Source organism: Hoplias malabaricus, chromosome 11, assembly GCF_029633855.1.
Source record: "Hoplias malabaricus isolate fHopMal1 chromosome 11, fHopMal1.hap1, whole genome shotgun sequence".
In the NCBI taxonomy this organism is placed as follows: Eukaryota; Metazoa; Chordata; class Actinopteri; order Characiformes; family Erythrinidae; genus Hoplias; species Hoplias malabaricus.
This window is the reverse complement of record NC_089810.1, coordinates 2,771,873-2,798,493: the sequence shown is the minus strand read 5'-3', so window position 1 is coordinate 2,798,493 and position 26,621 is coordinate 2,771,873.

Sequence of the window (26,621 nt, the reverse complement as noted above, 5' to 3'; positions counted from 1 at the left end):
GTAATGCTGGCCGGTGTGGGTTTAGCCTTAGCTTAGCACGTAAGCCACCGCGCTTACCTCGTCTTTGTTTATGCTGGCGTCGCCGGCGTCGTGTCCTCCCGGTCGGCAAGATTGACTCGCTTGGTCCCGGTGTTCGGGTCATCTCTGGTGGAAGCTGGTTGAAGTTGAACTGATGCGTGAATCCGGTGTTTGTGCAGTGAATGTTAATTTCCAAAAGTGTCTGTCTGTCATAGCTGTAGTTCGCAAGAGTTATTTGCGCAAGAAAACTGGAGATAGCTAAGTAAATAAGTATAATATTACTAAAACTGGTAAGACGCTGAGCCTCGCGGTGTGATCGCGACGCCATCTTGGTCTGTAATGTAATATAAAAAAAGGAAGATAACGAGGCACCAATAAGGGAATGTTTGGGTTGATGGAATGAGACATGATGTAATAATGGTGTAAGTGAATGGGGTCCTATATATGGCTTGGATTTGTTCAAGAAACTCAAGAGATAAGTGAGAATCTTTGACTGTCTGTCTTATTACTCTCTTCTCCTCAAAGAATTCTTTGAGCATCGATCTTCCTTCCTGGTGATACTTAATCGTTCATTTTAAGTTTGCCATAACAATTAACATTCCCTAATCAGAAGCCCTGGATGAATAGAGAGGTTCGCACTCTGCTCAAAGCCAGAGATGCTGCCTTCAGATCAGGACGCCGGGAAGCATACAGCTTGGCCAGAGCTAACCTGAGGAGAGGAATAGCTATAGCCAAGCACTGCTACAAACGCCGGTCCTGAATCACAAAAAAAAGAAAAGCAGATGCACATAAATGGAAAAACCTAATGCGTACAAAAGAAGGGAAAAAAACAAGACTGGTGGTCCGAGATTTTTTGGCATGGCATTCCTCAGCATATATACTCTATAAAGGACTTAAATCCAGGATAATAAGTCTGAATTAATGAAGACACGGCCCCTGTGCATAACTCGTGCGGGAGCTGGCAACGCCAGCCATGGAGCTTTCCCATTGGAGCCAGTTTGTAACGGTCTCTTTTAAATATCATTTGATTAGAATACAACATTTTACATGTGCTTAATGAATATAATTTTTGTTAAATATTGGTTTTAATCATAAATGTGTCGCTTTGTCAGTTAGCAAAGTTACATCAGCCAGTAATGTTAAGCTACAACCCGGTCTCACACCTACTCTTGATATAGTAGTCTGCAATTCGTGACATATCGCATATTTTCAGCATGAATTGCAGTCTCCTATATATGTGACTATATCTCGAGTAGGTGTGAGACCAGGCTGTAAGCCATCACTACCTCAGGATGTAAAGGTCTTCCATGTGTCTTAGAAAATTGCAAATAATTTAAATAAATGTTTTACAGTTACTGAAAGACATCTACGAAGAAATGTACTGCTTAAATTTTAATTGTTATTTTATTATTATTTTTTTTTTTACAGTATATTTGTATGTTAGCGTCTGCTAATGTTAGCTAGCATCCAGTTAAAATTTCTCCTGTTCCACCTTAAACAGAGTGACAGTTATTTTCTGATGAAACAAGAATAAAAAAGTAACTGCTTCAGCATTTAAAAAAGAACAGAAAACTCCAGTATTGTGCTTGTAAATATGGATTAACATTTAGTGCTAGTTTTGCTATGACATATATATATATATATATATATATATATATATATATATATATATACACTGTGTGTGTTTTGAAAATAACATTGTGTTTGGTATTTAATATGCAGACTTTTAACTTTGGGAATTGTGTCAGTATAACAATTAATTTATGTTTTGTATTCTTTATTCCAGATTGCAAACATATGTTCCTGCACTTTTTTAAACTTCCTGCTATATATAGTGTGTTGAAAAAAATGCGTATTTGACAACACAAGAAATTGTATAAAACTTTATCTAGACAGTATAATAATTACATTAAGCAAGACCATAACTATTTTGCACAAATCACTAATATAAGCCTTTTAAAATTCTAGTCAACTGAATGGAAAAAAAACACATAGGGAACAAATATGAGCATCTGCAATATCTTCAGACCATTCAGCTATTTATTATAATGTTTGTAACAGCTATTTAATACTAAAATTTAATTCAAATCTAATTAAATCAAATTTTATTTATATAGCGCTTTTCACAACAAAAAGTCGTCACAAAGCAGCTTTACAGAGATCCGGGTCCAAGCCTCCTATGAGCAAGCCAGGGGCAACAGTGGCAAGGAAAAACTCCCTCAGCACATGAGGAAGAAACCTTGGAAGGAACCAAGACTCATACGGGGAACCCATCCTCCTCGGGTCCACACCGGAGACACAACAGAGAACAGAACAGAAGTAAAAGTGAAATGATGACAGATGAAGGGGTTATAGTAATGTAAATGTAGTACATTAGTGATGTATGAGTCTGAGGAAGGAGAAGGTGATCAGGGATTCTGTGTGAGTTAAAAGTAGGTGCAGAGTTAATCTGAGATAAAACAGCATGATAGTGTAGATGAGACAAGGCCAGGATCTTGTACAGGATACACAGGGGGTGGATCAGGGCAACACCTGGAAAGCAGCAGGACATCTCAAAGCATGAGAGAGAGACAGGAGAAAGAAAACCAGACAAAGGGAACAAAAAAATACAGAGGTTAGTAGGGTCATGGTAAAGAACAGGCAAATTTGTCCTGTGAAAAAAGCTTCCACGGGTCAGGCAAGAGAACCCAGCGACAGACAGCATGTTGGCGGTTACTAGAAAGCTAACTAAAAAAGCTGTAGCTATGGTAGTATGACAGGGTTAATACAGAACAGTGATAATTAACCTGATGCTGTGTATGGGGAAAAAAGCTTGTCCCATTTAGGGGTGGGGTGGGCATGACTAGGTCCCAGAGGAGGTTTCAGAGCACCTGTAAGTCCAAAATCGATGACCAAAGGAGATTCACGGTGAACGTAGTCTTCTAGACCCACCCACCCTTGAACCTTCTGTCAAAACTCAAGCAAACCACGAAGCAGACTCTGGAGAGATTCCAGAAGCAAAAGACCTTATCAGCAAAATCCATAAAAACAATAATGAAAGCAAAGACTGGCAAAATGCAAATGAAATAATGTCAAATAACTGCAAAGAGTATCTTATAAAAATAAACTTAGCACAAAAAGTAAGGAAATTTGTGTTTGGTAGATTATTTTTTTGTTGTAACAATGCTTATTGGCAGTATATCTCATACCATTGGAAAGCCTGTTAATTTCCCCTTTAAACGGTGCCACATTTGTAAGGAACATGCATTTGTTGGATGAGCAGTAGAGCTGAGAATGTGGGTTGCACCTCTTTAAAAGGTAAATGTGGCATCATTTAACAGGCTTTCCAACTGTATAAGATTTATTGCCCAGAAGCATTGTTACAACCAGGAAATAATCTACCAAACACAATTAACACAATTTTAAGAAATTTGTTTATTGTTTTTTGTAGAAATTTTTAAACAAAATTATATTTCTTAACAAGTTTAGCTTTTTCTGTAAAGTTTCTGTAAATACAAGGGTGTGTTTAGTGTTGAGTGATATTTTTTTAGAACTGTGGTCTAAACTACCTCCATGGTAAAGTTTTTATAGCAAAGTTGTATAATTAGTGTTCATTGTACTTGCACTGAAATATTTTTAATATGTTTACTGTATCATCTTTCAATAAGAATATAATTAATTAATATAATGTGTGTGTGTGTGTTTATTTATTTTTTTTCCACATAAGATATCAATCCAGAGGTGTCTTACACGAGGAGAAAAAAATTGTTGAACTGATGGAGGATGAATGCTGATGCAGCACTACAGACACTTGTGATAATCGGCATTGCAGCAGTGGTAATGGGCAGTCTTTGAATTTACCACAGCTTTCATGAAGCATTTTAGACAGCTGAAATTCGGTGTGGCTTTTTTGAATTTGTTCTGAAAAACGTGAGTTGGTGTTGTGGACTGTGTGACAAGAAGTTTGTGCAGTCAACTAATACGTTGTGATTAGCAGCTATCGGATTCTGGAGTTTTCAAATCCCAAAGAGCAGAGGAGCGCGCGCCATTTTAGGTTGGTAACGGTCATTTTGTTTGAAGTTTGTGTTTTTTTTCTTTAGCCATCTCAAGTGAACAAAGTCATCAAAACTTTTTATTGCATTAGGCTTACTTTTCTAATGTTTGCTGCAGCTAGCCAACGTGTCATTATGACGAATAGCAAGTGTTCTAGTTAGCTTTTAACCCACATTATGTAATGTCCGAGCTAATAGCCAGGTCGTTAAATTTTGAAATTTGAATAATTACTTACAGTCTACTTAAGAGGTTGAGAAGTAAAATGTTTCTATCATTGTTTCTCAATATGACAACTTTAGAATGTGATCATATACTTTGATATATGAATCACGCTATATTATAGGGTAAGTGTACTTTTTAAGGCCACCAAAATCAGGTTTTCAGGTATGTTTAATAGATATTCTTCTGATTTCTATTTGATATCTGTGGGGAAAAGGCAAGGTCATTTGAAAATATATGCATTTGTTTATGTACATGTTTAGAATATTAAATGGTGATATTTTATGAAATATGTCAGAAGTGTGGTATGGACCTTATTGACAAAATAAAAATGTTGTTGATTAAGGAGGCCTTGACTTACACAGGGGTGTGATTATTTTCGTAACTGGGATTTTCTCTCAATAGAGTTAATTGTGTTGAATATAGATTCTTATAAACTAGGTGCACTGGGATAGACACTTGACTCCCACAATACACACTCCAGCCTTACTTTTCTTGAGATCTTGAAGTGGAGCCTTTAAAGGGGAGGACCTCTGGTATTGGAGGCCAGATACCGGAGCATCGTTTTGGATATATATAAGATGGTGGAAGTTTTGGGGCCGAATTTCCTCTAGCGCTCTGGAAACTCTTGCACCTCCAGATTACTACCTACCCTTTTGAATAATCTCTACATGCTTGGGCTGGTCGACCATGGAGTCAGCGCTTGGGTACTTCGAGGATCTTTAGGTAAGAAGAGTGAACCCTCCCGAGTTCTCATTTCATCACAATAGCTTTCAACACCTTATTTTCATATTGTGGTACTTGCAACACATAGCCTTTGGGCTAGGGACACTAGTTACCCTTCTTTCCTCTAGACAATTTCATGGTGAAAAGGGGTTGGCTAGTGGTATGTAGCAAGTGGGGGCTTGTCTTGATCTAATTGTTGGCTGTGTGATTGTAACTTTATAGTTTTGTGCTCTGTTGAGGTTAGCTGTTTGCTAAGGCTGTTAGCTGTTTGCTAAGGTGGGTATTGGATTGCAGAGTTGCTTGATTGTATACAGTCTAGACCTTTGGTAATTGGGTATGTTTGGTTGAGTTCTCAGGAAATCTGATTTGGTGGTGTTGATTTGACTCAAAAATACCTGTTGGAAATTGTGGCCTACTTGGGGCTTCTTGAGTTGTATGTGTTCTTTCAGAAGTCCTATGAGAGGACTTGAGGTAAGGTGGCCAAAATTGTCAAGTACTTTTAGTTTTGTAGTCATACTTTGGTGGTACTTAGGGATTTTAGGCCAATAGGGGAATATAGGTTACCTCTTGGTGTTTGAATTTTAGTAGCCTTAGAGTTAGGGGTCTCTGGTCTGTCCTCATTTCAGCTGGGGGGCTTTTGGTATTTTTTAAATTTTTTCCCAAAAATGTCTTTGTTTGATCCGGAAAGTTTTATCCAAGCCCATCTGCAGACATCGGACTGGATAAAATTAAAGAAGCCTCAGTTGCTCCAGCTTGCTGAATATTATGAGATTGAGGTAGATTCAGAGTTGAATAAAATTTAGATAGTAGATCCTTGTTCAGTCCCTAGGTTTGAGTGACTCCGTCATTGAGGCAAGATTGGCTAGGGAACAAGCAGAGAGGGGTAGGCGAGAGAAGGAGAAGGATAGTTTGAGGGAGCTGGAGTTAGCTAAGATTGAGTTGGAGAAGGTTAAACTCTCGCAGATGGAGAGTCAACAACAGCGCAGACATGAGACTCAGTTTGATGTATCCAAATGTCTACGTCTAATGCCAAAATTTCAGGAAGACGAGGTAGATGTGTTTTTTGATGCCTTTGAGAATATAGCCACGGAATTAGCTTGGCTGGAGAATTGTTGGACCATTTTGGTTCAGAGTGTCCTGTAGGGGAAAGCTTGGGAGGCAGAAACTTACAGGCACAAATTCCGTTTTCTTAGACGTAAGCTAGTGGAAACCTATTTGGATGTAGCTAGGCAGCAGGAGGCAGTGTTTGAACGAAAGCATGTGAAGTTCTTACTTTTGCAGATTTAAAACAGCTTGTTCTTATGGAACAGTTCAAAAGTAGTCTACCTGTCCTTTAGGAAGTGTACATTCAGGAGCATGGGGCGACTGAAGTTAAAAAGGCTGCTATGATGGCAGATACTTACGAATCTACCCATAAGGAGTGGAGAGTGAAAGAGAGATCAGTGGTTGGTGGTTGGAGAAAGGCTAATATAGAGGTTAAATCAGCAGAGACTAAAAGTCATAGGGAAGGACCATCTGGCTCTAAACCTCATAGTCAACTTCAAAAACCTGTAAATTCTACTCCCTCGGGAGAAATAATCTGCCATTATTGTAGAAAACCTGGCCATATAAAATCAGGTTGTCCAGTTCTGCAGAAGCGCAGACGTGGGTCTTATACTGACTCTTCAAAATCTGTGGCATCTGTGGTAGTTGGTTCAGAGAGGACTATTAGTTGTGTGGATCCTGAGTCTGAAATAACCCCCTCTCTGTATGATGGGTTTGTCTCCTGAGGTACAGTGTCCATTGGTTCTGGGGAGCCAGAAACCAAAATTTAAATTTTGAGGGACACTGGTGCAGTTCAGTCCTTGTTGTTACAAGGGGTTCGTGATTAGCCAGTTTCAATGACTCTTCAGTGTTGATTCAGGGTGTGGGAAGTTTGTTTGTTGCCATGCCATTGCATAAAGTGTACCTAACCTTTAACTTGGTAAATGGCTATGTTAATGTAGCAGTAGTGCCATCATTACCAGTCCCTGGAGTTTCTATGCTATTGGGGAATGATCTTGCTGGGGTTCAAGTGTCGATAACCCCTTTAATTAGTCACATGCCATGTGAGGTACCAGAAACAGAGGCTTTGGCCAGCGAGTATCCTGAGGTGTTTTCAGCCTGTGTCGTTACCCGTGCCCAGTCTCGCCCCAAGGGGGTGGTTCCACAGAGAGGGCTGGAGGAGGCAGCATTTGAGCTTGGAGATACCTTCTTTGGAAAACTAGGTTAATCGGATGCAGCTCAGTTTAATAGGGAAACCTTAATCAAGGAGCTCAAGGAGGACCCTGAGTTGGCCTCAGAGTGTTGTGGAGCAGATTGTGTTGCTGAAGAGTTTTAGGTTGAAAGTGTTGCGCTTGGCACATGAAGCACCCATGGCAGGGCATGTGGGTATTCGTAAAACCCAAGATAGAGTCTTGCGTTATTTTTATTGGCCAAAGATGCATCGAGATGTAGTGTCCTACTGTCGGACATGTCATGCTTGTCAGCTAGCCGGAAAGCCAAATCAGAAAGTGCCTTGTGCACCATTGTGTACTCTCCATTTTTGCGAGTGACGATAGATTGTGTTGGACCTTTGCACAAGACAAAAAAGGGTTATGAGTATCTGTTCACTATATTGGATGTGTGTACTAGATTTCCGGAGGCTGTACCCTTGAGAAACATTAAGGCAAGAACTATAATTGAGTGTTTGTTTCAGTTCTTTTCTCGGTTTGGGCTGCCTCGTGCGATTCAATCAGATCGTGGTTCAAACTTTACATCTGGTGTTTTCCAGGAAGTAATGTGTGAGCTAGATATTAAGCAAATTTGTATTCATTAAAGGAGCAGGAACACTCTTGTCTGTGATGTTTCTCTGTTCTCTGAGACCTCCTGTAACAAAATGCACATATGGCATTTGTTCAAAACTGTGATCTTCAAAATAAAATTTGGGCATTTAAATCATCTAACAGTGATTATGGAAAAGCGAAGAACCACTATGTTAGTACACGATAGGTTTCTGAACAGGGGCTCAAGCACTCATGAATAATAATTTACAAATAAACAAATAAGCGCTCATTTATTCTGTTTCATCCTGAGTAAACAGACATCGGTGTGCATTTACCTCAGATCAGTATCTGGTAATGAGGGACAAACAGGTTTGTACTCACAGTAAAATCTTTAATGCTTTGTTTTAGACAGAACATTACCTCAATATCTGCATTGATTGTCGAAGTTTACAGGTATTTCATCGTTTTAAAACAGTAAAGTACAAAGAGAATTTGTGTGTGTGTGTAAAGTTGTTCACTCTTTAATGTTAAAATCTTTCCTGTCTCTCTGCTGCTGAGCTGCAAAGAGGTGTATGCATGTGCAGTCCAAAATGCCTTGGGCACTGAGTTGTCACTCAAAAACTCATTAGCCAATGGGAAGGCCCCCCTGAGAAAACCCGCCCACACGAGAGCTTTTTGCCAAAACTGCATGCAAAACTCAAGGATCCAGTGTACAAAACTCAGAGAGCTCGTGCACAGAACTCGTGCTGCTGGTGCACAAAACTCAGAGAGCACACGCAGAATTCAGAACACACACACTAAAGCCATGGAGCGATTCATTTTTGGCACAAATCTGATTCCATAATCAGCTGCGCGAGCCTATTCTATACATTCCAAAATGCTGCGAGAGCTAATTCTTAATTATCGTAGCAACCGGAGCGTTAAAAAGGGTGGCGTGAGCCTGCTGTTTATTTTTAGCGCATCCTGAAGATTCCAAAAAGCTGCAAAACCTGTTCTTAATTCTTGTAGAAACCGGAGCGTTCCAAATGATGACGTGAGCATGCTGTTTATTTTTAGCATGTGCTGAAGGTTCCAAAAGCTGCACGAGACTATTCTCAATTCTCGTAGCAACCGGAGCGATCCAAGTGGTGACGCAAGCTTGTTGTTTATTTTTAGCGAATCCTGTATGGAACCTGATGGGTGCCAAAAAGAATTGCACACAAAAAAAAAAATTAATATCAAACGTAAAACTTAAAGGTAACCCTCTACTCATGTGTTTACCTAGCTTGACTGGAAATAGGAATCCCATCTTGATATATACAGTTATACATTTTATGGACTAGAAGAGGTCCCCATATCTCAGTTCTGGGATGTGGTAGAGCGAAAATAACCACACCACTGTCTTTGTCAGGACTTCCCTGACACACGGTGTGGGTTTGAAAAAGATCTGAGGAGGTCACAGTTTTCACCCAAAAAAAAACTAAAGGGTACCCCTTTTTTTTTTTTTACTAAATTTTTGACCGTCTCAGACTTCCTTCAAACTCACGTTGTTGATTTAGGAGACCCTGACTTACACAGGGGTGTGATTATTTTCATCCCAAAGCTGAGGGCTAACGTAACTGGGATTTTCTCTCAATAGAGTTAATAGTGTTGAATATATTGGAATTAAACATATGGGCTTGTTATGCGTCCAATAAAACACAAACTTTACAGGTTTTGCGACACAACAGAGGTGTTTCTGCACTTTCTGGCCTATTTCAAGCCAAAGTCTTCCATTTCCTTTATTGCTTTAGGGTCATGCTGTTTATAGAAAAATCTATAGTCAGGATATTAATAAAAAATTCTACATTAATCTCTTCTTACAGCCTGAGCCTGTCAGGTACTGTCAAAAGGCTATATATTTTATGTATAGTCCCCATATCTCAGCTTTGGGATGTGTTAGGGCAAAAATAACACTGTCTTCGTCAGGACTTCCCTGACACACTGTGTGGGTTTCAAGAAGATCTGAGGAGGTCACATTTGTGTTTTTTGTTTTTTTGTTTTTTTGTTTTTTTTAGAGTTAATAGTGTTGAATATATTGGAATTAAACATATGGGCCTGTTATACGCCCAATAAAGCACAAAATTTACTGGTTTTAGGACGGAATAGAGGTGATGCTGCACTTTTTGGCCCATTGGAGCACAGAGGAAACCCATGCGGACACTGAAAGAACACACCAAACTCCTCACAGACAAGGATTTGAATGCACAATCTCCAGGTCCCTGGAGCTGTGAAATTTTGACACTACCTGCTGCGCCACCGTGCCGCCCAGTGTTGAACATATTGGAATTAAACCAATGGGCTCATTATATGTCCAAACAACCACAAAATGTACAGGTTTTGGGACACATTAATGGCTGTTGCTGCAGAATTGGGCCAGACGCGGCGTGCCGCATTGACGCCGAGACGGCAGCCAGCCGACAGTGACGAGCCTGAGCCAGAATGGGCCCACCTCTACCTTGCTAGATGGGTTGTTTTTTTTTTTTTTTTTTTAGCGCATCTGGAACCTTCCAAAATGCTGCGCGAGCCTTTTCTTAATTCTCAAAGCATCCGCAGCGTTCCAAATGGTGACGCAAGCTTGTTGATTATTTTTAATAAATCCTGTATGGAATCTGATTTGTGCCAAAAAGAATGCACAAAAAAATCATCTCAAATGTAAAACTTATAACTTGCAAACAAAAAATCCAGCTCTGACGTTTGTGCTCCATGACTTTGTGCGTGAGCGCTGAGTTCAGCGCATGCTCTCTGAGTTCTGTGCGTGCTCTTTGAGTTTTGTACGCCTCGTTCCTGAGTAACTGTAAACTGCTTATGCATGCAAATTCATTAACTACAGAACTTCAAATGTAAAAGATTATGAGGTTATAGTACAAACGATCATGCTACAACTGATGCTAAAGATCTCATCTAAATAACTTAAATTAACCTCCTATTTGCTTTTCTCCCTGCCCACCATTTTTCACTGCCCTATTCATTTTTTTTACTACAGTCCATCTTTACATAATTACATAAAGAAAATGAATTAGTTCATGTTCATAGTTAATTTTGAAAAAAATGTACTAACTTCACAGCTCCAAAAATAAACTACTTCACATGCTTTTGTTTATTTTTTTCTATCAGTAAATAAGCTTCTATAGCTTTCATATAACCTTCTGCAACCCATTAATCACCAGCCAAAACTCACTGCTACTCACTAACAAAAAATTAGTTTATGTGAAATTATATATTCAAAATATTACATTACACCAAAAAACCAGCACTGAGATTGAGAATGTATTTAGCTACTACTTTATGTATTCTTAATGTGTTTAAGCAGTTTTATTTCTTATTTTATTTCTTATACTGAGGGAAGCGGTTCTGTGACATAAAAAATGCTCACATCGTCTTGTAAAATACGCCATCAAACCACATAATTACTCAAATTAAAATACTCATGTATGAGCGATTGTCATGTCATTTAAATGTTTTCTATGTCAGAGGGGAAAAAAAGAGCTAGCTAGAGTTAAACAGGTTAGCTAAAGTTTGTCATTTGGAAAAAAAACTAAAAACGGTTCAATATTACGTATGTACCATATAGCAGTTGATAGAATAACGTACATAACATTAACTATGTTGACTACATTTGGGCGATACCAAAATACATATGTATCCAAAAATAGAAGGTTAAATTGTGTTTTGTGCGTGCTGCGCGATCTCTCTGAGGTTTTTTTGCGAGTTTTGCAATCTCTCTGTGTGTTTTGTGCGTGCTGCGCTATCTCTCTGTGTGTTTTGTGCGTGCTGTGCGATCTCTCTGAGGTTTTTTTGCGAGCTTTGCGATCTCTATGTATTTTGTGCGTGCTGCGCGATCTCTCCGAGCGTTTTGTGCGTGCTGCGCATTCTCTCTGAGGTTTTTTTTTCGAGCTTTGCGATCTCTCTGTGTGTTTTGTGCGTGCTGCGCGATCTCTCTGAGGTTTTTTTTGCGAGTTTTGCAATCTCTCTGTGTGTTTTGTGCGTGCTGTGCTATCTCTGTGTGTTTTGTGCGTGCTGCGCGATCTCTCTGAGGTTTTTTTTTACGAGCTTTGCGATCTCTCTGTGTGTTTTGTGCGTGCTGCGCGATCTCTCTGAGTGTTTTGTGCGTGCTGCGCGATCTCTCCTCTGAGGTTTTTTTTGCGAGCTTTGCGATCTCTCTGTGTGTTTTGTGCGTGCTGCGCGATCTCTCTGAGTGTTTTGTGCGTGCTGCGCGATCTCTCCTCTGAGGTTTTTTTTGCGAGCTTTGCGATCTCTCTGTGTGTTTTGTGCGTGCTGCGCGATCTCTCTGAGTGTTTTGTGCGGGCTGCTCGATCTCGCTGAGGTTTTTTTTTTGCGAGCTTTGCGATCTCTCTGTGTGTTTTGTGCGTGCTGCGCGATCTCTCTGAGTGTTTTGTGCGTGCTGCGCAATCTCTCTGAGTGTTTTGTGCGTGCTGCGCGATCTCTCCTCTGAGGTTTTTTTGCGTGTTTTGCGATCTCTATGAGTGTTTTGTGCGGGCTGCGCGATCTCTCTGAGGGTTTTTTTTGCGAGCTTTGCGATCTCTCTGTGTGTTTTGTGCGTGCTGCGCGATCTCTCTGAGGGTTTTTTTTGCGAGCTTTGCAATCTCTCTGTGTGTTTTGTGCGTGCTGCGCGATCTCTCTAAGGTTTTTTTTGCGAGCTTTGCGATCTCTCTGTGTGTTTTGTGTGTGCTGCGCGATCTCTCTGAGGTTTTTTTTGTGAGCTTTGCGATCTCTCTGAGTGTTTTGTGTGTGCTGCACGATCTCTCTGAGGTTTTTTTTCGAGCTTTGCGATCTCTGAGTGTTTTGTGTGTGCTGCGCGATCTCTCTGAGGTTTTTTTTTCGAGCTTTGCGATCTCTCTGAGTGTTTTGTGCGTGCTGCGCGATCTTTCTGTGTGTTTTGTGCGTGCTGCGCGATCTTTCTGTGTGTTTTGTGCATGCTCCGCGATCTCTCTGAGTAACTTGTATGTGCTGCGCGATCTCGCTGAGGTTTTTTTTGTGAGCTTTGCGATCTCTCTGAGTGTTTTATGCACGCTGCGCGCTCTCTCTGGGTGTTTTGTGTGCTGCGTGATCTCTCAGGTTTCTTTTGTGAGCTTTGCGATCTCTCTGAGTGTTTTATGCTTGCTGCGCGATCTCTCTGGGTTTTTTTTTGCTAGCTTTGCAATCTCTTTGAGTGTTTTGTGCACGCTGTGCGCTCTCTCTGAGTGTTTTGTGCGTGCTGCGCGATCTCTCTGAGGTTTTTTTGCGAGTTTTGCAATCTCTCTGTGTGTTTTGTGCGGGCTGCTCGATCTCTCTGAGGTTTTTTTTGCGAGTTTTGCAATCTCTTTGAGTGTTTTGTGCGGGCTGCTCGATCTCGCTGAGGTTTTTTTTGCGAGCTTTGCGATCTCTCTGTGTGTTTTGTGTGTGCTGCGCGATCTCTCTGAGTGTTTTGTGCTTGCTGCGCGATCTCTCCTCTGAGGTTTTTTTGCGTGCTTTGTGATCTCTATGAGTGTTTTGTGCGGGCTGCGCGAACTCTCTGAGGGTTTTTTTTGCGAGCTTTGCGATCTCTCTGTGTGTTTTGTGCGTGCTGCGCGATCTCTCTGAGGGTTTTTTTTGCGAGCTTTGCGATCTCTCTGTGTGTTTTATGCACGCTGCGCGATCTCTCTGGGGTTTTTTTTTGCCAGCTTTGCGATCTCTTTGAGTGTTTTGTGCGCACTGTGCGCTCTCTCTGAGTGTTTTATGCGTGCTGCGCGATCACTCTGAGGTTTTTTTTGCAAGTTTTGCAATCTCTCTGTGTGTTTTGTGCATGCTGCGCTATCTCTGTGTGTTTTGTGCGTGCTGCGCGATCTCTCTGAGGTTTTTTTTGCGAGCTTTGCGATCTCTCTGTGTGTTTTGTGCGTGCTGCGCGATCTCTCTGAGTGTTTTGTGCGTGCTGCGCGATCTCTCCTCTGAGGTTTTTTGTGTGCTTTGAGATCTCTATGAGTGTTTTGTGCGGGCTGCGTGATCTCTCTGAGGTTTTTTTTGCGAGCTTTGCGATCTCTCTGTGTGTTTTGTGCGTGCTGCGCGATCTCTCTGAGTGTTTTGTGCGTGCTGCGCGATCTCTCCTCTGAGGTTTTTTGTGTGCTTTGAGATCTCTATGAGTGTTTTGTGCGGGCTGCGCGATCTCTCTGAGGGTTTTTTTTGCAAGCTTTGCGATCTCTCTGTGTGTTTTGTGCGTGCTGCGCGATCTCTCTGAGGGTTTTTTTTGCGAGCTTTGCGATCTCTCTGTGTGTTTTGTGCGTGCTGCGCGATCTCTCTGAGGGTTTTTTTTGCGAGCTTTGCAATCTCTCTGTGTGTTTTGTGCGTGCTGCGCGATCTCTCTAAGGTTTTTTTTGCGAGCTTTGCGATCTCTCTGTGTGTTTTGTGTGTGCTGCGCGATCTCTCTGAGGTTTTTTTTGTGAGCTTTGCGATCTCTCTGAGTGTTTTGTGTGTGCTGCACGATCTCTCTGAGGTTTTTTTTCGAGCTTTGCGATCTCTGAGTGTTTTGTGTGTGCTGCGCGATCTCTCTGAGGTTTTTTTTTCGAGCTTTGCGATCTCTCTGAGTGTTTTGTGCGTGCTGCGCGATCTTTCTGTGTGTTTTGTGCATGCTCCGCGATCTCTCTGAGTAACTTGTATGTGCTGCGCGATCTCGCTGAGGTTTTTTTTGTGAGCTTTGCGATCTCTCTGAGTGTTTTATGCACGCTGCGCGCTCTCTCTGGGTGTTTTGTGTGCTGCGTGATCTCTCAGGTTTCTTTTGTGAGCTTTGCGATCTCTCTGAGTGTTTTATGCTTGCTGCGCGATCTCTCTGGGTTTTTTTTTGCTAGCTTTGCGATCTCTTTGAGTGTTTTGTGCACGCTGTGCGCTCTCTCTGAGTGTTTTGTGCGTGCTGCGCGATCTCTCTGAGGTTTTTTTGCGAGTTTTGCAATCTCTCTGTGTGTTTTGTGCGGGCTGCTCGATCTCTCTGAGGTTTTTTTTGCGAGTTTTGCAATCTCTTTGAGTGTTTTGTGCGCACTGTGCGCTCTCTCTGAGTGTTTTATGCGTGCTGCGCGATCACTCTGAGGTTTTTTTTGCAAGTTTTGCAATCTCTCTGTGTGTTTTGTGCGTGCTGCGCTATCTCTGTGTGTTTTGTGCGTGCTGCGCGATCTCTCTGAGTGTTTTGTGCGGGCTGCGTGATCTCTCTGAGGTTTTTTTTGCGAGTTTTGCAATCTCTCTGTGTGTTTTGTGCGTGCTGCGCTATCTCTCTGTGTGTTTTGTGCGTGCTGCGCGATCTCTCTGAGGTTTTTTTTTGCGAGCTTTGCAATCTCTTTGTGTGTTTTGTGCGTAATGCGCGATCTCTCTGAGGTTTTTTTTGTGAGCTTTGCGATCTCTCTGAGTGTTTTGTGCGTGCTGCGCGATCTCTCTGAGGTTTTTTTTGCGAGCTTTGCGATCTCTCTGTGTGTTTTGTGCGTGCTGCGCGATCTCTCTGAGTGTTTTGTGCGGGCTGCGTGATCTCTCTGAGGTTTTTTTTGCGAGTTTTGCAATCTCTCTGTGTGTTTTGTGCGTGCTGCGCTATCTCTCTGTGTGTTTTGTGCGTGCTGCGCGATCTCTCTGAGGTTTTTTTTTGCGAGCTTTGCAATCTCTTTGTGTGTTTTGTGTGTAATGCGCGATCTCTCTGAGGTTTTTTTTGTGAGCTTTGCGATCTCTCTGAGTGTTTTGTGCGTGCTGCGCGATCTCTCTGAGGTTTTTTTTGCGAGTTTTGCAATCTCTCTGTGTGTTTTGTGCGTGCTGCGCTATCTCTCTGTGTGTTTTGTGCGTGCTGCGCGATCTCTCTGAGGTTTTTTTACGAGCTTTGCAATCTCTGTGTATTTTGTGCGTGCTGCACGATCTCTCCGAGCGTTTTGTGTGTGCTGCGCGATCTCTCTGAGGTTTTTTTGAGAGCTTTGCGATCTCTCTGTGTGTCTTGTGCGTGCTGCGCGATCTCTCTGAGGTTTTTTTTGCGAGCTTTACTATCTCTGTGTTTTTTGCGTGCTGCGTGATCTCCGAACGTTTTGTGCGTGCTGCGCGATCTCTCTGTGTGTTTTGTGCGTGCTGCGCGATCTCTCTGTGTGTTTTGTGCGTGCTGCGAGATCTCTCTGAGGTTTTTTTGTGAGTTTTGCGATCTCTCTGTGTGTCTTGTGCGTGCTGCGCGATCTCTCTGAGGTTTTTTTTGCGAGCTTTGCGATCTCTCTGTGTGTTTTGTGCAAACTGCGCGCTCTGTCTGAAGTTTTTTTGCGAGCTTTGCGATCTCTCTGTGTGTTTTGTGCGTGCTGCGCAATCTCTCTGAGTGTTTTGTGCGTGCTGCGCGATCTCTCTGGGTTTTTTTCTTCGAGCTTTGCGATCTCTGTGTGTTTTGTGCGTGCTGCGCGATCTCTTTGTTTTTTTTTTTGTGAGCTTTGCGATCTCTCTGAGTGTTTTGTGCGTGCTGCAGGATCTCTCTGAGGTTTTTTTTTGCGAGCTTTGCGATCTCACTGAGTGTTTTGTGTGGGCTGCGCGATCTCTCTGAGGTTTTTTTTGCGAGCTTTGCAATGTCTTTGTGTGTTTTGTGCGTGCTGCGAGATCTCTCTGAGGTTTTTTTGCGAGCTTTGCGATCTCACTGAGTGTTTTGTGCGGGCTGCGCGATCTCTCTGAGGTTTTTTTTTGCGAGCTTTGCAATCACTTTGTGTGTTTTGTGCGTGCTGCGCGATCTCTCTGAGGTTTTTTTTGTGAGCTTTGCGATCTCTCTGAGTGTTTTGTGCGTGCTGCGAGATCTCTCTGAGGTTTTTTTTGCGAGCTTTGCGATCTCACTGAGTGTTTTGTGCGGGCTGCGCGATCTCTCTGAGGTTTTTTGGCGAGCTTTGCAATCTATTTGTGTGTTTTGTGCGTGCTGCGCGATCTCTCTGAGGTTTTTTTTGTGAGCTTTGCGATCTCTCTGAGTGTTTTGTGCGTGCTGCGAGATCTCTCTGAGGTTTTTTTTGCGAGCTTTGCGATCTCACTGAGTGTTTTGTGCGGGCTGCGCGATCTCTCTGAGGTTTTTTTTGCGAGTTTTGCAATCTCTCTGTGTGCTTTGTGCGTGCTGCGCTATCTCTCTGTGTGTTTTGTGCGTGCTGCGCTCTCTCTGTGTGTTTTGTGCGTGCTGCGCGATCTCTCTGAGGTTTTGTTGCGAGCTTTAGGATCTCTCTGAGTGTTTTGTGTACGCCGCTTGCTCTCTCTGGGTGTTTTGTGCGTGCTACGATCTCTCTGAGGTTTGTTTTTTGCGAGCTTTGTGATCTCTCTGTGTGTTTTGTGCGTGCTGCGCGATCACTCTGAGGTTTTTTGCGAGCTTTGCAATCTCTCTGACTGTGGAGGTCCTGATAATGACTGTGGTGTGGTAATTTTTGCCCTATCACATCCCAAAGCTGAGATAAAAGGACATGTTTTGCTGCATAAAATGTATAACTGTAAATTTCATGATGGGATTCCTACTTCCAGTGAAGCTAGGTAAACACATGAGTAGAAGGGTGAGATCAGAAAAGCCTAGTCAGTCCAATATCGTCTACACTACATCTGTATTTTCCTTTATTGGACGTATAACAAGTTCAAAAATTTAATTCCAATATATTCAACACCAGTAAACCTATTGAGAGAAAATCCCAGTTGCGTAAGTCCTCATATCTCAGCTTTGGGATGATATAGGCTGAAAATAATCACACCCCTGTGTAAGTCAGGACCTGCTTAATCAACATCGTGAGTTTGGAAGAAATCTGAGACGGTCAAAGATTTAGTCTAAAAAAACACAAAGGGGTACTTTGGGTGAAATATGTGACCTCCTCAGATCTTCTTCAAACCCACACCGTGTGTCAGGGAGGTCCTGACAAAGACAGTGGTGTGGTAATTGTTGCCCTACCACATCCCAAAGCTGAGATATAGGGACATGTTGTGCTGCATAAAATATATAACTGTAAATTTCATGATGGGATTCCTACTTCCAGTGAAGCTAGGTAAACACAAGAGTAGAAGGGTGCGATCAGAAAAGCCTAGTCAGTCCAATATATCCTACATTGCATCTGTATTTTTCTTTATTGGATGTATAAAAAGCTCATAAATTGAATTCCAATATATTCACACCAATAAACCTATTGAGAGAAAATCCCAGTTAAGTTTGTCCTCATATCTCAGCTTTGGGATGAGATAGACTGAAAATAATCACATCTTTGTGTAAGTCAGGACCTGCCTAATCAACACCGTGAGTTTGGAAGAAATCTGAGACGGTCAAAAATTTAGTCTAAAAAAACCTTAGTGTTTTTTTGGGTGAAATATGTGACCTCCTCAGCTCTTCTTCAAACCCACACCGTGTGTCAGAGAGGTCCTGACAAAGACAGTGGTGTGGTAATTTTTGCCCTACCACATCCCAAAGCTAAGATATAGGGACATGCTGTGCTGCATAAAATGTATAACTGTAAATTTCATGATGGGATTCCTACTTTCAGTGAAGCTAGGTAAACACATGAGTAGAAGGGTGCGATCAGAAAAGCCTAGTCAGTCCAATATATCCTACATTGCATCTGTATTTTGCTTTATTGGACGTATAAAAAGCTCATAAATTGAATTCCAATATATTCAACACCAATAAACCTATTGAGAGAAAATCCCAGTTAAGTTTGTCCTCATATCTCAGCTTTGGGATGAGATAGGCTGAAAATAATCACACCTTTGTGTAAGTCAGGACCTGCCTAATCAACATCGTGAGTTTGGAAGAAATCTGAGACGGTCAAAAATTTAGTCTAAAAAAACCTTAGTGTTGTTTTGGGTGAAATATGTGACCTCCTCAGATCTTCTTCAAACCCACACCGTGTGTCAGGGAGGTCCTGACAAAGACAGTGGTGTGGTAATTGTTGCCCTACCACATCCCAAAGCTGAGATATAGGGACATGTTGTGCTGCATAAAATATATAACTGTAAATTTCATGATGGGATTCCTACTTCCAGTGAAGCTAGGTAAACACAAGAGTAGAAGGGTGTGATCAGAAAGCCTAGTCAGTCCAATATATCCTACATTGCATCTGTATTTTGCTTTATTGGACGTATAAAAAGCTCATAAATTGAATTCCAATATATTCAACACCAATAAACCTATTGAGAGAAAATCCCAGTTAAGTTTGTCCTCATATCTCAGCTTTGGGATGAGATAGGCTGAAAATAATCACACCTTTGTGTAAGTCAGGACCTGCCTAATCAACACCGTGAGTTTGGAAGAAATCTGAGATGGTCAAAAATTTAGTCTAAAAAAACACAAAGGGGTACTTTGGGTGAAATATGTGACCTCCTCAGATCTTCTTCAAACAATCACACCTTTGTGTAAGTCAGTACCTGCCTAATCAACATCGTGAGTTTGGAAGAAATCTGAGACGGTCAAAAATTTAGTCAAAAAAACCTTAGTGTTTTTTTGGGTGAAATATGTGACCTCCTCAGCTCTTCTTCAAACCCACACCATGTGTCAGAGAGGTCCTGACAAAGACAGTGGTGTGGTAATTTTTGCCCTACCACATCCCAAAGCTAAGATATAGGGACATGTTGTACTGCATAAAATGTATAACTGTAAATTTCATGATGGAATTCATACTTTCAGTGAAGCTTGGTAAACACATGAGTAGAAGGGTGCGATCAGAAAAGCCTAGTCAGTCCATTATATCCTACATTGCATTTCTATTTTGCTTTATTGGACGTATAAAAAGCTCACAAGTTTAATTCCAATATATTCAACACCAATAAACCTATTGAGAGAAAATCCCAGTTAAGTTTGTCCTCATATCTCAGCTTTGGGATGAGATAGGCTGAAAATAATCACACCTTTGTGTAAGTCAGGACCTGCCTAATCAACATCGTGAGTTTGGAAGAAATCTGAGACGGTCAAAAATTTAGTCTAAAAAAAACACAAAGGGGTACCCCTTAGTGTTTTTTTGGGTGAAATATGTGACCTCCTCAGCTCTTCTTCAAACCCACACCATGTGTCAGAGAGGTCCTGACAAAGACAGTGGTGTGGTAATTTTTGCCCTACCACATCCCAAAGCTAAGATATAGGGACATGTTGTGCTGCATAAAATATATAACTGTAAATTTCATGATGGGATTCCTACTTCCAGTGAAGCTAGGTAAACACAAGAGTATTAGGGTGCAATCAGAAAAGCCTAGTCAGTCCAATATATCCTACATTGCATCTGTATTTTTCTTTATTGGACGTATAAAAAGCTCATAAATTGAATTCCAATATATTCAACACCAATAAACCTATTGAGAGAAAATCCCAGTTAAGTTTGTCCTCATATCTCAGCTTTGGGATGAGATAGGCTGAAAATAATCACACCTTTGTGTAAGTCAGGACCTGCCTAATAACATCGTGAGTTTGGAAGAAATCTGACGCGGTCAAAAATTTAGTCTAAAAAAACACAAAGGGGTACCCCTTAGTGTTTTTTTGGGTAAAATATGTGATCTCCTCAGATCTTCTTCAAACCCACACTGTGTGTCAGGGAGGTCCTGACAAAGACAGTGGTGTGGTAATTGTTGCCCTACCACATCCCAAAGCTAAGATATAGGGACATGTTGTGCTGCATAAAATGTATAACTGTAAATTTCATGATGGGATTCCTACTTCCAGTGAAGCTAGGTAAACACATGAGTAGAAGGGTGTGATCAGAAAGCCTAGTCAGTCCAATATATCCTACATTGCATCTGTATTTTGCTTTATTGGACGTATAAAAAGCTCATAAATTGAATTCCAATATATTCAACACCAATAAACCTATTGAGAGAAAATCCCAGTTAAGTTTGTCCTCATATCTCAGCTTTGGGATGAGATAGGCTGAAAATAATCACACCTTTGTGTAAGTCAGGACCTGCCTAATCAACACCGTGAGTTTGGAAGAAATCTGAGATGGTCAAAAATTTAGTCTAAAAAAACACAAAGGGGTACCCCTTAGTGTTTTTTTGGGTGAAATATGTGACCTCCTCAGCTCTTCTTCAAACCCACACCATGTGTCAGAGAGGTCCTGACAAAGACAGTGGTGTGGTAATTTTTGCCCTACCACATCGCAAAGCTAAGATATAGGGACATGTTGTACTGCATAAAATGTATAACTGTAAATTTCATGATGGAATTCATACTTTCAGTGAAGCTTGGTAAACACATGAGTAGAAGGGTGCGATCAGAAAAGCCTAGTCAGTCCATTATATCCTACATTGCATTTCTATTTTGCTTTATTGGACGTATAAAAAGCTCACAAGTTTAATTCCAATATATTCAACACCAATAAACCTATTGAGAGAAAATCCCAGTTAAGTTTGTCCTCATATATCAGCTTTGGGATGATATAGGCTGAAAATAATCACACCGTTGTGTAAGTCAGGACCTGCCTAATCAACATCGTGAGTTTGGAAGAAATCTGAGACAGTCAAAAGTTTAGTCTGAAAAAACACAAAGGGGTACCCCTTAGTGTTTTTTTGGGTGAAATATGTGACCTCCTCAGCTCTTCTTCAAACCCACACTGTGTTTCAGAGAGGTCCTGACAAAGACAGTGGTGTGGTAATTGTTTCCCTACCACATCCCAAAGCTGAGATATAGGGACATGTTGTGCTGCATAAAATAAATAACTGTAAATTTCATGATGGGATTCCTACTTCCAGTGAAGCTAGGTAAACACATGAGTAGAAGGGTGCGATCAGAAAAGCCTAGTCAGTCCAATATATCCTACATTGCATCTGTATTTTTCTTTATTGGATGTATAAAAAGCTCATAAATTGAATTCCAATATATTCAACACCAATAAACCTATTGAGAGAAAATCCCAGTTAAGTTTGTCCTCATATCTCAGCTTTGGGATGAGATAGGCTGAAAATAATCACACCTTTGTGTAAGTCAGGACTTGCCTAATCAACACCGTGAGTTTGGAAGAAATCTGAGACGGTCAAAAATTTAGTCTAAAAAAACACAAAGGGGTACCCCTTAGTGTTTTTTTGGGTAAAATATGTGACCTCCTCAGATCTTCTTCAAACCCACACCGTGTGTCAGAGAGGTCCTGACAAAGACAGTGGTGTGGTAATTGTTGCCCTACCACATCCCAAAGCTGAGATATAGGGACATGTTGTGCTGCATAAAACGTATGACTGTAAATTTCATGACGGGATTCCTACTTCCAGTGAAGCTAGGTAAACACATGAGTAGAAGGATGCGATCAGAAAAGCCTAGTCAGTCCAATATATCATACAATGCATCTGTATTTTGCTTTATTGGACGTATAAAAAGCTCATAAATTTAATTCCAATATATTCAACACCAAGAAACCTATTGAGAGAAAATCCCAGTTAAGTTTGTCCTCATATATCAGCTTTGGGATGATATAGGCTGAAAATAATCACACCGTTGTGTAGGTCAGGACCTGCCCAATCAACACCGTGAGTTTGGAAGAAATCTGAGACAGTCAAAAATTTAGTCTAAAAAAACACAAAGGGGTACCCCTTAGTGTTTTGTTGGGTGAAATATGTAATCTCCTCAGTTCTTCTTCAAACCCACACCGTGTGTCAGAGAGGTCCTGACAAAGACAGTGGTGTGGTAATTGTTGCCCTACCACATCCCAAAGCTAAGATACAGGGACATGCTGTGCTGCATAAAATTAATAACTGTAAATTTCATGATGCGATTCCTACTTTCAGTGAAGCTAGGTAAACACATGAGTAGAAGGGTGCGATCAGAAAAGCCTAGTCAGTCCAATATATCCTACATTGCATCTGTATTTTGCTTTATTGGACGTATAAAAAGCTCATAAATTTAATTCCAATATATTCAACACCAAGAAACCTATTGAGAGAAAATCCCAGTTAAGTTTGTCCTCATATCTCAGCTTTGGGATGAGATAGGCTGAAAATAATCACACCTTTGTGTAAGTCAGGACCTGCCCAATCAACACCGTGAGTTTGGAAGAAATCTGAGACGGTCAAAAATTTAGTCTAAAAAAACACAAAGGGGTACCCCTTAGTGTTTTGTTGGGTGAAATATGTAATCTCCTCAGTTCTTCTTCAAACCCACACCGTGTGTCAGGGAGGTCCTGACAAAGACAGTGGTGTGGTAATTGTTGCCCTACCACATCCCAAAGCTAAGATATAGGGACATGCTGTGCTGCATAAAATTAATAACTGTAAATTTCATGATGGGATTCCTACTTTCAGTGAAGCTAGGTAAACACATGAGTAGAAGGGTGCGATCAGAAAAGCCTAGTCAGTCCAATATATCCTACATTGCATCTGTATTTTTCTTTATTGGACGTATAAAAAGCTCATAAATTGAATTCCAATATATTCAACATGAATAAACCTATTGAGAGAAAATCCCAGTTAAGTTTGTCCTCATATCTCAGCTTTGGGATGAGATAGGCTGAAAATAATCACACCTTTGTGTAAGTCAGGACCTGCCTAATCAACACCGTGAGTTTGGAAGAAATCTGAGACGGTCAAAAATTTAGTCTAAAAAAACACAAAGGGGTACCCCTTAGTGTTTTTTTGGGTGAAATATGTGACCTCCTCAGCTCTTCTTCAAGCCCACACCGTGTGTCAGAGAGGTCCTGACAAAGACAGTGGTGTGGTAATTGTTGCCCTACCACATCCCAAAGCTAAGATATAGGGACATGCTGTGCTGCATAAAATTAATAACTGTAAATTTCATGATGGGATTCCTACTTTCAGTGAAGCTAGGTAAACACATGAGTAGAAGGGTGCGATCAGAAAAGCCTAGTCAGTCCAATATATCCTACATTGCATCTGTATTTTGCTTTATTGGACGTATAAAAAGCTCATAAATTGAATTCCAATATATTCACACCAATAAACCTATTGAGAGAAAATCCCAGTTAAGTTTGTCCTCATATCTCAGCTTTGGGATGAGATAGGCTGAAAATAATCACACCTTTGTGTAAGTCAGGACCTGCCTAATCAACACCGTGAGTTTGGAAGAAATCTGAGACGGTCAAAAATTTAGTCTAAAAAAACACAAAGGGGTACCCCTTAGTGTTTTTTTTGGGTGAAATATGTGACCTCCTCAGCTCTTCTTCAAACCCACACTGTGTTTCAGAGAGGTCCTGACAAAGACAGTGGTGTGGTAATTGTTGCCCTACCACATCCCAAAGCTGAGATATAGGGACATGTTGTGCTGCATAAAATATATAACTGTAAATTTCATGATGGGATTCCTACTTTCAGTGAAGCTAGGTAAACACATGAGTAGAAGGGTGCGATCAGAAAAGCCTAGTCAGTCCAATATATCCTACATTGCATCTGTATTTTGCTTTATTGGACGTATAAAAAGCTCATAAATTGAATTCCAATATATTCAACACCAATAAACCTATTGAGAGAAAATCCCAGTTAAGTTTGTCCTCATATTTCAGCTTTGGGATGAGATAGGCTGAAAATAATCACACCTTTGTGTAAGTCAGGACCTGCCTAATCAACACCGTGAGTTTGGAAGAAATCTGAGACAGTCAAAAATTTAGTCTAAAAAAACACAAAGGGGTACCCCTTAGTGTTTTGTTGGGTGAAATATGTGACCTCCTCAGCTCTTCTTCAAACCCACACCATGTGTCAGAGAGGTCCTGACAAAGACAGTGGTGTGGTAATTTTTGCCCTACCACATCCCAAAGCTAAGATATAGGGACATGTTGTACTGCATAAAATGTATAACTGTAAATTTCATGATGGAATTCATACTTTCAGTGAAGCTTGGTAAACACATGAGTAGAAGGGTGCGATCAGAAAAGCCTAGTCAGTCCATTATATCCTACATTGCATTTCTATTTTGCTTTATTGGACGTATAAAAAGCTCACAAGTTTAATTCCAATATATTCAACACCAATAAACCTATTGAGAGAAAATCCCAGTTAAGTTTGTCCTCATATCTCAGCTTTGGGATGAGATAGGCTGAAAATAATCACACCTTTGTGTAAGTCAGGACCTGCCTAATCAACATCGTGAGTTTGGAAGAAATCTGAGACGGTCAAAAATTTAGTCTAAAAAAAACAAAAAGGGGTACCCCTTAGTGTTTTTTTGGGTGAAATATGTGACCTCCTCAGATCTTCTTCAAACCCACACCGTGTGTCAGAGAGGTCCTGACAAAGACAGTGGTGTGGTAATTGTTGCCCTACCACATCCCAAAGCTGAGATATAGGGACATGTTGTGCTGCATAAAACGTATGACTGTAAATTTCATGACGGGATTCCTACTTCCAGTGAAGCTAGGTAAACACATGAGTAGAAGGATGCGATCAGAAAAGCCTAGTCAGTCCAATATATCATACAATGCATCTGTATTTTGCTTTATTGGACGTATAAAAAGCTCATAAATTTAATTCCAATATATTCAACACCAAGAAACCTATTGAGAGAAAATCCCAGTTAAGTTTGTCCTCATATATCAGCTTTGGGATGATATAGGCTGAAAATAATCACACCGTTGTGTAAGTCAGGACCTGCCTAATCAACATCGTGAGTTTGGAAGAAATCTGAGACAGTCAAAAATTTAGTCTGAAAAAACACAAAGGGGTACCCCTTAGTGTTTTTTTGGGTGAAATATGTGACCTCCTCAGCTCTTCTTCAAACCCACACTGTGTTTCAGAGAGGTCCTGACAAAGACAGTGGTGTGGTAATTGTTTCCCTACCACATCCCAAAGCTGAGATATAGGGACATGTTGTGCTGCATAAAATAAATAACTGTAAATTTCATGATGGGATTCCTACTTCCAGTGAAGCTAGGTAAACACAAGAGTATAAGGGTGCAATCAGAAAAGCCTAGTCAGTCCAATATATCCTACATTGCATCTGTATTTTGCTTTATTGGACGTATAAAAAGCTCATAAATTGAATTCCAATATATTCACACCAATAAACCTATTGAGAGAAAATCCCAGTTAAGTTTGTCCTCATATCTCAGCTTTGGGATGAGATAGGCTGAAAATAATCACACCTTTGTGTAAGTCAGGACCTGCCCAATCAACACCGTGAGTTTGGAAGAAATCTGAGACAGTCAAAAATTTAGTCTAAAAAAACACAAAGGGGTACCCCTTAGTGTTTTGTTGGGTGAAATATGTAATCTCCTCAGTTCTTCTTCAAACCCACACCGTGTGTCAGGGAGGTCCTGACAAAGACAGTGGTGTGGTAATTGTTGCCCTACCACATCCCAAAGCTAAGATATAGGGACATGCTGTGCTGCATAAAATTAATAACTGTAAATTTCATGATGGGATTCCTACTTTCAGTGAAGCTAGGTAAACACATGAGTAGAAGGGTGCGATCAGAAAAGCCTAGTCAGTCCAATATATCCTACATTGCATCTGTATTTTTCTTTATTGGACGTATAAAAAGCTCATAAATTGAAATATGTGACCTCTTCAGCTCTTCTTCAAGCCCACACCGTGTGTCAGAGAGGTTCTGACAAAGACAGTGGTGTGGTAATTGTTGCCCTACCACATCCCAAAGCTAAGATACAGGGACATGCTGTGCTGCATAAAATTAATAACTGTAAATTTCATGATGCGATTCCTACTTTCAGTGAAGCTAGGTAAACACATGAGTAGAAGGGTGCGATCAGAAAAGCCTAGTAAGTCCAATATATCCTACATTGCATCTGTATTTTGCTTTATTGGACGTATAAAAAGCTCATAAATTGAATTCCAATATATTCAACACCAATAAACCTATTGAGAGAAAATCCCAGTTAAGTTTGTCCTCATATCTCAGCTTTGGGATGAGATAGGCTGAAAATAATCACACCTTTGTGTAAGTCAGGACCTGCCTAATCAACACCGTGAGTTTGG